The sequence below is a fragment of the Caretta caretta genome, chromosome 1, assembly GCF_965140235.1.
Source record: "Caretta caretta isolate rCarCar2 chromosome 1, rCarCar1.hap1, whole genome shotgun sequence".
Classification (NCBI taxonomy): Eukaryota; Metazoa; Chordata; order Testudines; family Cheloniidae; genus Caretta; species Caretta caretta.
In genome coordinates this window covers 314408867-314422289 of record NC_134206.1, presented here as the reverse complement: position 1 = coordinate 314422289, position 13423 = coordinate 314408867, and the positions used below count along the sequence as shown (strand labels likewise).

General features: G+C 42.7%; 1 protein-coding gene across 4 annotated transcripts in view; it reads left to right on the top strand.

Moving 5' to 3' along the window:
* Window positions 1-13423, top strand: part of GRM8 (glutamate metabotropic receptor 8) — a 487038-nt gene that overhangs the window by 379555 nt on the left and 94060 nt on the right. The gene's annotated exons all lie outside the window — the stretch shown is intronic.

Sequence of the window (13423 nt, the reverse complement as noted above, 5' to 3'; positions counted from 1 at the left end):
ATTCTAGAGCCGTGTGTTATTGTGAACAAGACGCAACCTTGTTTGGGGTGGCATTTCTGGTAGTGTTTTTTTGAGCTTTTAGGATCAGCGAACTAGTACCTGGGTCCTGTAGGGACTCTCCTGGATGGGCTTTGGAACTGAGGGATACATATTGGGAGAGGCAATCTGTGATATTAACCTCAAGAAGGTGAAATACGGGGGTGCATCCATTATTCTACAGGAGGCTTGGGTGCATCCATTATTCTACAGGAGGGTGGTGAGCTTGGGATGTGCCCTGTGGAGACTGTGAGGGCATATATGGAAATAAGTCAGGGTGTGATGGGCCCTTCTTGATTTACCAGGATGGGAGTCCCCTCACAACATACCAGTTTGTTACAGTTTTAAGACGGGGACTGATCAAGTTGGGGCTTCCAGCGCATGAATTTGGTTCCCACTCATTCAGAAGCGACTAAGCTGGTTCTGGGGGTTAGTGCAATTCAGGCAATTGGGCGTTGACATAAAGCATGCTGAATGCATGTGAGACCACAGTTGGGGAATCAGCATTCCTTTTCCTTTGTGCTTTCATTCCAGATGCTGGCACATGGGCCTGGCTGATGGTGTGGATTTGCGGTCACACTGTTGTTTACTGGGCACATAGGTAGGCTTCCAGGTTGTCGGGAGGTTCACTGCTGGGCCTCATGGTGAAGCAGTCTTGAGCTGGTGTGGGAGGAAGGGCATGTTATGAGACAAGCTCTTGCCCCTTCTGTACACCATTATGGCCCCTGAGCCTACAGCAGATATGATTGTGATTCACCTCAGGGAAAATAATTTGGGAACATTTAAAGTGGTGTACTTAATGATTAGAGCTCAGAAGGACTTGGGGCAGATCCTGGAACTTTTCCTAGGAGTAAAAATTATTTGGTTGGACATGATGGGTGTGGCAGGCAGTTGTGAAGTCCCCTCAGGTTGACAAGGCTAGGAGGTATGTAAATAGGGAGGTGGCCAAATTTACAGTTGGCAAAGTCGGGGGAGGGGCGAGCTGGTAATTTTTCATCTGGACATAGCATACAGGGCACCAGAATTATTCAGGGAGGATGGGGTCCACTTGTCAGACTTTGGAGCTGACTTCTTTTTGGTCCATATTAAAGAGGGCACTTAGTAGAAGTCTGGAAACCCAGCTAGGTATGGGGGGGGGGGGGCTGAGGGAGGATGGCAGCCAACTAATTGCTGGTGCCTCCTTGTGGTGAAGGTCCAGTTCATGTCCTTTGTAGGGAATAGATACAGTGGTCACATAACATGGATTGGTAAAGGATTTAAAGGAGGTATTCCTTAAAGGAGTAGAAACATGAGGGGTTTGGGGCTCCTCTGATTGATATGGCAGGGAGCCAAACTCTCCTTCCTTTATAGCTCCCTTAACCCTCATTTAAGAGGGTATGGTGAGGTCCCATCGGCGTGTTGACTGGAGACCAGGATGGGTAAAGAGGGAGGGCTGACAGAAGACCTCTAGGTATATTCAAATGATTATGGAATTACCTGCATAGTACACTTTTATTGGCTGGACACTTCCTGACACTTAGGCTATGTCTACACTACCGCAGGATCGATGCTGCTGCAATCAATGCACCGGGGATCAATTAAGTGGGTCTAGTGAAGACCCATTGAATCGACAGCAGAGCACTCTCCGGTTGACTCTGGTACTCCATCGAGAGCAAGAGGAGTAAGGTAAGTCCATGGGAGAGCGTTTCTTGTCAACCCAGTGTAGTACAGACACTGCAGTAAGTCAACCTAAGCTATGTCAACTCCATCTATGTTATTCACGTAGGCTATGTTTACACTACCGGAGTAAGTAGACCTAAGTTACACTACTCCAGCTATGTAAATAATGTAGCTGGAGTAGACATAGCTTGGGTCAACTTACTGCGGTGTTTACACCATGCTGGGTAGATGGGAGACACTCTCCCATCGACTCACCTTACTCCTCTCATTCCCAGTGGAATACCGGAGTCAACTGGAGAGTGCTCTGCAATCAATTTAGCGGGTCCTCACTAGAGCCACTAAATCGACCCCTGGTGTATCGATCACAGCAGCATCAGTCCTGCAGTAGTGTAGACATAGCCGTAGCTGGAGCAGCATAACTTATGTTGATTTACCCTGGAAGTGTAGACAAAGCCTTGGGAATAAAGTTGTGGCCTAATTAAACAACATCCAGTGTCTCTTTTCCTCCTTCCAGCATAGTTAGAAAATGAAGCCTTTTGTGACCTGTGTCAATTACTGGAAAATCATATGAGGAGATTTCCTAATGTATTGTTAGCCTGTTTAATTATTGCACAGCTTATTGTACAGCTAGAAACAAGAATCATAGAATCACAGAATATCAGGGTTAGAAGGGACCTCAGGAGGTCATCTAGTCCAACCCCCTGCTCAAAGCAGGACCGATCCCCGACTAAATCATCCCAGCCAGGGCTTTGTCAAGCCTGACCTTAAAAACTTCTAGGGAAGGAGATTCCACCACCTCCCTAGGTAACACATTCCAGTGTTTCACCACCCTCCTAGTGAAAAAGTTTTTCCTAATATCCAACCTAAATCTCTCCCACTGCAACTTGAGACCATTACTCCTTGTTCTGTCATCTGCTACCACTGAGAACAGTCTAGATCCATCCTCTTTGGAACCCCCTTTCAGGTAGTTGAAAGCAGCTATCAAATCCCCCCTCATGCTTCTCTTCCGCAGACTAAACAATCCCAGTTCCCTCAGCCTCTCCTCATAAGTCATGTGTTCCAGTCCCCCAATAATTTTTGTTGCCCTCCGCTGGACTCTTTCCAATTTTTCCACATCCTTCTTGTAGTGTGAGGCCCAAAACTGGACACAGTACTCCAATGTCGAATAGAGGGGAACGATCACATCCCTCGATCTGCTGGCAATGCCCCTACTTATACATCCCAAAATGCCATTGGCCTTCGTGGCAACAACGGCACACTGTTGACTCATATCCAGCTTCTTGTCCACTGTAACCCCTAGGTCCTTTTCTGCAGAACTGCTGCCTAGCCATTCGGTCCCTAGTCTGTAGCGGTGCATGGGATTCTTCCGTCCTAAGTGCAGGACTCTGCACTTGTCCTTATTGAACCTCTTCAGATTTCTTTTGGCCCAATCCTCCAATTTGTCTAGGTCCCTCTGTATCCTATCCATACCCTCCAATGTATCTACCTCTCCCCCAGCTTAAGTGTCATCCGCGAACTTGCTGAGGGTGCAATCCATCCCATCATCCAGATCATTAATGAATGTTGAATAAAGCCAGCCCCAGGACCAACCCCTGGCGCACTCCGCTTGATACCGGCTGCCAACTAGACAGGGAGCCATTGATCACTACCTGTTGAGCCTGACAATCTAGCCAGCTTTCTATCCACCTTATAGTCCATTCATCCAATCCATACTTCTTTAACTTGCTGGCAAGAATACTGTGGGAAGAAGAGAGAGCTCAGTGTGTCTAATGTGATCTTGCTGAACCATAACTAGTTGATCTATGGATTAATGGTATTACATTGTTCTTATTTGGGATCCTGTTGTATTGCATGAACAGGAGTCCTCAACTGGAATTGTGTTGGACATACAGAAAAATGATGTTTGTTACAATGGGCTAAGTTGATGTGATGTTCTGATTTCCTACTAGCATTCCTAAGGGGGAGGAATTAAGGCTACATCTGTGTCTTGTTTGAGAAGAATAAAACTTTCTCTTCATTTCTTGTTTTTCTCACATTTCTCACATTTTCAAAAAACAAAAATCTCTAAAACTTTTTGCAGGACTGGTGCAAGGGAAGATAAATATTTCCTGATTTGTCCTAACATTTCAAGGATTTAAACTAGCATTGAGGAAGGTCATGATGGCCAAAACCTCAACTTCATTGTAACATAATTTTGGAGAGTTGCAATTTCCCTAGTGATTTTTTTTTTACTCCTGACAGTGTAATTTTTGAGAGGAGTGACAGGACAGAGAGAGTAAATATGCCATCAAATATATGCTTCCTTGAACGTAAGTACTAACAAAATTATGAAATTAAAGTATTGTGTACAGACTTCAAAGGGTGTGGTCATGGTTTAGGAGAGCCTAATGGCTCTGACAGAGTTTCAGTTATTAGTTTCTCCCCTCCAACTCACTCCTCCATGCCCTTTATTTTGGTTGGAAGGGGCAGAGGAGAGGAGGAGCCTGATAGCTGAAGGTTTGTCAAAACCCCAGCTACCACCAGCTGTCCCATAGGCTGGCAGATAAAAGTAGAAATTTGCTGAAGAACTGGTTCATCAGACTGGATCATCTGGCAGGGAGGTTGAAGACCTGGACTCACAGGCAGTGGGTATCACTGGAGACTGGGTAGAAGCTCAAGTCGTGGGAATGAGGCACATTAGGGGGACATTTAAGTCCTCCCAGTAATGCTACGTTAACAGTCCGCCAGACTCCAAAGGTGCTCACTGCTCCTCACACAGGTGTTGTTCTGAACCATAGTAGCTTCTCCCTCTAACAAACCACCATGATTCACCAGAGAGCAGCTATGCTCTGGCAAGCCTCCAGGAGTCCATGAGCCTGGAAGTTCTACTCAGGAGTCTGAATCTCATCTCTGGGCAATACCACGTGGCTATAGATAGCTCTGTGGATTTCATCTCATCTACAACTTTCCCACCCAGTTCAACTCCCTGTTGAGCCCCTTGTACTGTGCTGTGACGCTATGCATGATCCAACTCCGTGCTTATGCCCTCCACTGAGCCCTTCATGTACTCCCATATCTCTGCTCCCCTCCCACTCCCTCACAACACACACTGTCATTTCCCTGGCTCCCCATGGCCATGCTTTCTGGAATCAGAAGAAGAAATCTCTTCTTCCAGTGATTGTGCAATAACTTCCTGTTTGCTGACATTTCCAAAGGTTGTTCCCCAAAATAATCTGAATGAATTCTGTGTTTTTATTGGTCTGATACTGGCACTAGTGTGTGCCCAAAGGGAGTCCTCCGATAGGTGTGTGTTATGTCTGCACCACCTCTAATATTGGAATTATGAGTGAGCAAAAAAAGAGAGAAGAATTTTCAAACTATAGGCACCCCCTGTATTTGAAGAGACAGTAATTCCAGAACCCCTCCTCCCCACTTTCAGTATCTCGGTAAATTGGTAGGAAATATTCTACCTTGGCCCAAGAAGCATTCTACCAATTTTCAGCTCAATAAGTCTTTATTTGCAAAGTTAAGGGTGTGTGCACATGTCGAAAATAGGGTGTAGTATGGAAGTGACATTGAAAGCATCCTTGTGGAATACAACCCACCGCAAGGGCTCAGTTCAGAGGAAACAATCCAGATACCAATGGGAGATGAAGAAGTCTTATAAAATCATGAGTTGCACATTTAACTTCATATAGAGCCCTTTGTAAGGTCCACGCTTATGCCCCCTCCTTTTAACTTTTTCATTTATTTATTTACTTTGCAATGAGACCACTGCTCCAGAATATCTTGGGCTATAAATTAAGTCATCAGGGTATCATGTTTACCTCCTGATTAGTACCAAGTGTTCTAGGGAGAATTCACCTGCTGTGCTGCCGAACAGGAATGTCCTAATGGAATGACAACGTAGCAAAGGGCAATGGAGGGCCAGCAGTGAAGAAGTAATTATGGTACAATAAGTATATCTTTCTAGGTAAGTGGGGTGGATCTGCATGAAAGAAAACAGTGGAAAAGTGAAGGTTGGTAATGGGACCTGGGAGGAGGAAGGTGGCTCAGGAAAAATGAGTGTGAGAGGATGGTAGAGGAGTGAGAGCTAGGGAGGATATGTGATTTCTGAGGGGAGGGAGTCAGTGACAACTATACTGTTCTCTTGAGCTTTATGTACTATTTTGCTGACACTACTGCAAATGAAGTTCAGTTATATTTGTGACAGAGGCTCCCTAGCAGTTCTCGACTCACTCAGTTCCCGGCATTCATTTAAGGCAAAAGAGCTCTCATTTTCCCTCTGCAGAACATCAGGACCATTAGCTGTTCTGAGAAGGACTGTGAAAAATACACCAGCTACTGTTGAAGGTGCAAGATATGTTAAAAAAACCCCAACTTTTAAAATCATTGTGTATTTGTTTACATTTTTAAAAAATGAATTTTATCTGCCCACTGACATTTTGATAGACTCCAGCCCATTCTTTCACACAAATGCAACATTGTGTCTCTGATGCATCCTAGTGCTGTGGTTGCTGCACAAAAACTGATTTTTTTCTGATGTCTCACTGTATCCATGTGATTTGCCAACAGTCACATGGTAGGTGAGATTACCGCTGTTTTTCTATATAAATAGAATAGGAGTTATGTGGGTAGGAAAATGTTGACTTTTTAATGGATTCTTCTGTACGTTTCCATTTTCATAGGAATACAGCGATGTACTTACTGTGTGACTCTAGTAGTTCTCCGTTAACTTACTGTGCAGTCCAGCTGTAAGCCAGATAAGCTTCTCTGATACACTTCCTGATTATGTAGAGAACTGGCAGAATGCCTCAAGGTTTGCTGGGAGAAGGAAGCACATGTGGATCAGCCCCTGCGTGCACATAGGGTGCAGAGTGCTCGTCCCAGTATTAGCTCTGATATAGCTGATAGTGCATGAGGCAGTGAAGCCGTAGCTCTAGTCTGCTCCCTTCTGGACATCTGTTATCACTCATGGCACTAACACTTCCCCTTTGTGCATAGGAATACAAGGTGTGGGATTCTGGCTGTCTCTTGTGCAGAAATGTAATGGGCAGCAGGTTTATAATGAATCCATATGCTGCAGGCAACAGACACCAGACAAATTACACCACCTCTGTGGAATCAGAACTAGAATCATCCAGCACCTCCTAAAATAGGCTTCTACAATATGAACTGTAGTACCTGGGCCCCTTATCTTCTCTGTGAGCCAGCCACTTGGCAACAGTATCATCTCACATGATAAGGGAGAATGGTTCACTGGCTTCATACAGACTAACACAGCTGCTACTTTGAAACAGCTCATGATCAAAAAGAAAAGGAGTACTTGTGGCACCTTAGAGACTAACCAATTTATTTGAGCATGAGCTTTCGTGAGCTACAGCTCACTTCATCAGATGTTTACCGAAAGCTCATGCTCAAATAAATTGGTTAGTCTCTAAGGTGCCACAAGTACTCCTTTTCTTTTTGCGAATACAGACTAACACGGCTGTTCCTCTGAAACAGCTCATGATCAGTAATTCTAGAGTGCTGTTATCAAAGATCTTTGTTTGAAAATGCAAATTTTAATAGCTGTAGAACAATAATTGTTTGCTATTTTAGAGACCATATTGTTCATTGTTTGAATATGATCTTCTGTATGGAGATTGCGTAGATAATAGCTGCATTTATAACTGAACCTTACATAACTGGATACAGTGCATATTGCTCTTTTGTCTTCCAGCCTAACATTCGCAAATTAGACTCCCTCAGTTCTACCTAATTGTTGATAATTCTTTGCCGTTTCTGTCCCTTAACCAAGTATAAAATGTTTTAACAACTCCTCTTTTTTCTCTGAGTTGATTTCATTTAACCCTTCTATTTTCTTCTGTCTTGTTGAAATGCATATCAGTGACAAATAGTTCCTTTTAAATGTTAAAGATACTTCCTTCCCTTTTGGGATTTCTAAGTATTGTCAGTTCAAATATGAGCTTTTCCTTTGCTACTCTCCCAATCACATTTTAATTAATGTACATCAGACATTCTCTTTGTTGTTTTTAACAGTTAAGTAAAAAGAGAAGCTATATAAAAATCCTTAGCACTCAAAACTGATTATATTATTAATCATAATGACTGATGATCCTATAAACTGCCACACTCTTCCAATATGTCTTAATTCTAACACATTTTTTAAGCTATAGTACATTCTGAGATTTTCTCTGTAGACCAGTCTATTGTCTATATTTGAATGCATCAGAAGGACTCAGTCCTGTACGCTGATCTACCTGGGCATACCCCCACAATGAGACTTCATTTTCAGTGGGACTTCCAGTGGAAAAAAGGATCCACCCACATGGATCAGCTTCCAGGATTAAGGTTTCAATAATGAGGCTTTTCTGTATTAACACTTACTTTAAGAAAATAAAAGGAGTGCTTGTGGCACCTTAGAGACTAACAAATTTATTTGAGCATAAGCTTTCGTGAGCTACAGCTCACTTCATTGGATGCATTCAGTTTTTCCACTGAATGCATCCGATGAAGTGAGCTGTAGCTCACGAAAGCTTATGCTCAAATAAATTTGTTAGTCTCTAAGGTGCCACAAGTACTCCTTTTCTTTTTGTGAATACAGACTAACACGGCTACTACTCTGAAACCTGTCTTTAAGAAAATAGATACAGTTTGATATGCTGGCATGATAAGAATGGCAAGGTGTTGAGATTTGATGGAATATTATGGAAATCGTTGTACTGAATCTGCTGCAGGAGAGTTTGGAATTGTTGGTATGTGGCCCTGATTCAGCCTATCATCACAGCCATTTTTTTTTTAGCATTTACACCAAGTTCCTGAAGCATTAAACATTTCTATATGAGGAATCCCAGGACTATGATAGAAATTAGCATTTTTCCTCTCTCAAAAAGCCAATTACATATCTAAAAGGCTGACCACTGCACTAATTTTAAGGTCCTTTACTGGGGAATCAATGCCTGTCTATCAGAGTCAACCACTATCTCAGTATCTGCTTTTCTTGCTGTTCAGAGTCCTCCACACACAACACCACACACATTCATTTTCATTAAGGACTCTTTAATTCCTCTCAGATTCAGTAATATTAACACCGAATGTGTTACAGGATGTGTTGTCATACATTATATTCAGCTAGCTGTATCATGCTTGTGGATCTGTGATATTTTACACTTTCACTGACTTTATGTTTCATGTCTAAGGAATCTCTTGTGAAACAATTGTTTACCATAAAGAATCCTTCTTGCCAAAAGGTTTAAAAAAATCAAACACTTCTATAATATTAGCTTCCTTTTGCTCCCCTCTCTCATACATACACCTCATTTATGGGTTTTTTGTTTTTGTTTTTGTTTTTCCTGAATCACAGTGTTGGCCTTGTTTAAACGACCTCAGTTTTGAAGGGTTCACCTATGATTGGGTCAGAAGGCCATTATTTAATACTGTTTAGCTAATACGCTAGTTGACCACAAAAAGTCATTTGCTGCTACCCAGGGTGGATGGGATTTTTCAGTACTAGATTATTACTTCAAATTATGATAAGGAAATATGACTTTAGCCTTAATAAATGGTAATCTTTCCCTTTATTTTGTGTTGAACTGTCTGATATACATTGCCTTCAGCTGGATGCAATCAGAACTACCCAGCTATGTGTCATGTTAAGAAAGAGTCTCTTCTTGTTCAGGTGGGAGGAGGTGGTTCTGAGTTCTAGCCCCACTGCGCCTGTAGAGCTCTGAGGACGTTAGGAGGCCACAGAATACTTACAATATGCATTGTCAATCACAGAAACTCCCTTTAAAAGGATGCTAAAAATTGAAAAATGCACACCTAAAAAGGACTATGTTAGTGATGTGCAAAGTTCAGGGGACTGGTTCAGATATCCAGCCCATCTGCTTGTCCTTCTGTATGACTCTTTAGGGCTATATCACGATTGAACTACAGTCCTACAGAAGGGATGGTGCACTGCTGCACCCCCAGGGGGAGTATTGGGAAGTATTGATGTTGCGCTGAGAAGAATATAATTTGCTGCACTTCTTTGAAGGTTCAGCATAGTCACCCCACTCACTTTTGGTTGGCATGTGGGGGAGACTGGTTAGAGTAATGTTTCCACATACTTCCCATTTGGGCTTTTTAAAATGGTCTGGAGACCTTATGAATAGAGATTGAAGTACTTCCTGATTCCAGGCAGGCTAGAAATACAGACTTTCTTGAAATATTTTGATACTTTTGGTTCTGAAAGTGAGTAAGAAATGGACAACAAGAAACATAAATGCATTTGAGCCTCAGAAAAAGTTTGGTTTGAGGGTCAGGTGAAGGTCCAGCTAAGCTCTAAGTTTATCCAAACCAGTTCTCTCATTCCTAAGATTTCTACCATATACCTTCTGTTGTGAAGCACTCAATATAGTTACAATGGTGACATGTTGCATATAAGTACCTGCATCAATCATAGGTTAAAATAATAGATTGCAGCATAACTACACTATAAGTGGATAAAACATGGAAAGCCTCCATTTACTTACTTTTAAAATACAGTGTTAAATGGTTGCTGACAAATGATCATAAAATGAATTTGAACTTATAACAATTGTTTGTAGTTTGAACAGAATGTCTAGAGATTTTTGGTATGAGCTTTGCGTAGACTGCATAGACTGTCGGTCCTTCATCAGTTGAGACTGAGCCGACCACAACACGTCTTCCAATCTTCTCTTATTCTGGCCATCCTTCACCATGCTTGTCCATATCTCTTTGTTAGGAAATCATCCCACCTCTTTGGAGGCCGACCACATGGCCGTTTCTGTTCTCACGGATACCACTCGGAAAAAGCTGCGGTCTATCTGTTGTCGCTGAGTCAGGCCACATGTCCCACCCACTGCTTTTTGCTGAGCCTACTTTCAACAACAACGTCTCGCACTCCAGACTGCTGCCTAATTATTTCACTGGGGATGTGATCGCGGAGCGAAATGTCCAGAAATCTTTGTTTCATTGCCCTCTGTGTGACAGACAGTTGATATTCTTCAGTCTTTGTCAGTGACCATGTTTCGCTGCCCTATAACATCGCTGGAAGCACGGTTGAGTTAAAAAGATTTGCACAAGTTGTTTTGCTGATCTTTCCTTGGAGGATGTCCTTGATGTTATTGAATGTGCACCATCCAGCTTTTTTTCTGCACGACAGTTCGCCTTTCTGATCGTGGCGCATGTTGACTTCCTGGCCCAAATAAACATATTTATCAACCTCTTGGATCTGCTCTCCTCCAAGAGTTATTTGGGTTCTTGGCAGAACATCTGATCTCATGTATTTTGTTTTTGACTAGTTCATTTTTAATCCAACTTGACTACTTTTCGCATTCAGTTCTTTAAGCATTCTCTCAAGCTGGGCTATATTTTCGGCTATCAGCACTATATCATCTGTGAACCTGAGATGATTTAGCCGCTCGCCGTTGATATTAATCCAGCCTTTCAAGTCTGCTAGTTGAAAAAACAATTCGAGACAGGCTGTGAATAATTTTGGTGAAACAGTATCTCCTTGTTTCACACCTTTCTTGATGGGGATTCGGAGGGGAGTATCGAACAGCGATATGTCCGTGCTGCAGCCAGAGTTTGCTTCCTTTAGTAATGTGATATATTTCATGCTGATGCACTGTTCTGAAAGAGCTTCAAGAATGGCGTTAGTCTCTATGCTGTCGAAAGCCTTCTTGTATTCCACGAAGGCAATGCACAAAGGGAACTTGTATTCCCTTGAATGCTCTAGTAGTTGGTTTAGAGTGAAGATGTGGTCTCTCATGCTGTAATTCCTTCAAAAGCCGGCCTGCTCTCTAGGTTGCTGTTCATCCAGGTTTCGTGACAGTCAATTTGTTATTATTTTAGTGAACAACTTATAGATATGCGAAAGCAGGCAGATTGGGTGATAGTTCTTTAGATTTTCTCGATCGCCTTTCTTATGGAACAAGACGGTATTGAACTCTTTCCAACTGGACGTTATCTTCTGGATTCCCAGGTAGCAGCTAAACCTTTGGGTGAGAGCTTTCCAAAGTTCCTGACTTCCCGCCTTATGCACTTCTGCTGTCAGACCATCCTTGCCCGGAGCCTTCCCCTCTTTATTTTGATGGACTGCATGACGGACTTTGCTGATGAGAACCGGGAGTATGTGTTCATTGGTTTGGTGAAGTGATGGCCTTGGTACATCTATATGGGATGCAAACAGCTGGGTATAGAAATTGCCTCCACCTCTGTTCAATTGGTTACTGATTCTCCGTCCCTGTTCTTCAAAGCCGATAATGATGACCTTACAACTCCAGTTCCCATTTGCATTTTTTGAGACTTTTGTGATCTTCAGCAGCCTTTAGGAGCTTTTCAGTTCAAAATTTCTCAAAGTCTTCCTTCAACTTCATTCATATGAGCTTGCAGAGAGGGGAGTACTCAAGCCTGTCACTGCCATTTCTTTTCATTTTCCTCCTCTTGTCCAATAAAGTCTTTGTATTCTCCGAGATTCTTCCGCTAGCTCTTCTTGGTCTTTCATGCTCAGCTGATTTCACACACCATTTCAGTCTCTTACTGAAGTTCTCATAATAATCGTTGCAGTCGTCCAGGAGGCTCCAATCTTCCCTAGAAATGTTTTCCTTCAAGATTGCCTCATCGAAAGCTACTGGTTGGCACCTTCTGTTTACCATACACAGCGCTCTTTTCTCCACCTTCACAGTGAACGTGAGTCTGGCTCTCAGTAGGCGATGATCGCTACCAATATTGAATGATGGCACTACTGATATATCCTGCACGATGCATCATCTATCGATCAGAAAGTAATTGATTTCATTTTTTGTCATCGCGTTTGGTGCAATCCAGGTCCATCTTCTGTTGACCTTCTTTCAGAACCAGGTGTTACCAATGAACATTTTCCTCGTCTCTGCCAATATAGCTAGTCATTCTCTTTGCATGTTTCATTCTCCGATACCATACCTTCCTATGAACTTTTCACCCTCTCTCCCTCTTCCAACCTTGGCATTAAAATCTCCCATTACAATAGTTTATGTGGAACTCTGAACGAGGGTTTCCTCCAGTTGCTGATAGAATCCTTCCACATCATCGTCTTCTCATGCACTTGTGGGACCATAGATCTGGATGATTTTGAGGGTACTATTTCGGTTCAATCGGAGGTAAAGCACCCCGATACACAATGACTTAAAATGACATGAGACAATTTTCAAAGACCATTCCTTGTTTATGATGAATCTGACTCCTCCAACTGTCCTCGTGCCTTCTCCTTTTCCTAGAATGTTATGCTTCCATCCCTCCAGCTGACCTCCATCTCCTTCTTTCCTCATGTTTCGCAAACACCCAGCACATCGCATGCTGTTTTTGCCTTTTCCTCCATGAGATGGTTTATCGATTCCTCCCTCGTCAGTGTTCTGCAGTTATAAGTGCACACTGAGAGTTGTCCAGTTTCCTTTTGGCAACCTGGCACCTGAAATTCTTTGCAGCCTCTCATCGTTTGAATGCCTCGCTGCCTCCGGAGTGGGGATAGAGGAACGTGCAGAGAACTGAGACTTGGTTTTCCATGTTGTTTTAGCCATTGTTTTCAGCCACCAGAGCTTTGCAATATTGCAAAATTTTCACAAAACCAACCCAAGTCATTTCACACAGGTAGGTCCACCAAAAGGCAACTCCCAGATGTGGATCTCCAACCTCATCCTCCGCTGAAGATATTCTAGATATTCTAGCTAAGTCATGATACAGGCCCCCAAAGTCTTTTAACATT